Here is a 274-nt window from a genome sequence, read left to right on the forward strand (position 1 = left end):
TATATATATATATATATATATATATATATATGTACATAGACGTTTCCCTCTTCCTGTCTCTCTTTCTCTCTCGTTCTCTCTTACCAACGGCCGTCTTTTCTTCGGTTGCTTCGCGTAAACGGAGGGTAGTTTCGCGTGGTCGTGACTTTTCCACGCGGCACAAAGTCGTAAAATCCCCGAGGGCCTAGGCGAAGCCGGTGACTATCGATTTCACGTGTTTCCTTTCGGAAATTGCCTTGTTTTTCTTCTCTCTTCATCTCCTCCCCCCCCCCCC

This window comes from Dinoponera quadriceps, unplaced genomic scaffold (genome assembly GCF_001313825.1).
Source record: "Dinoponera quadriceps isolate SergipeBrazil2010 unplaced genomic scaffold, ASM131382v1 scaffold2167, whole genome shotgun sequence".
Classification (NCBI taxonomy): Eukaryota; Metazoa; Arthropoda; class Insecta; order Hymenoptera; family Formicidae; genus Dinoponera; species Dinoponera quadriceps.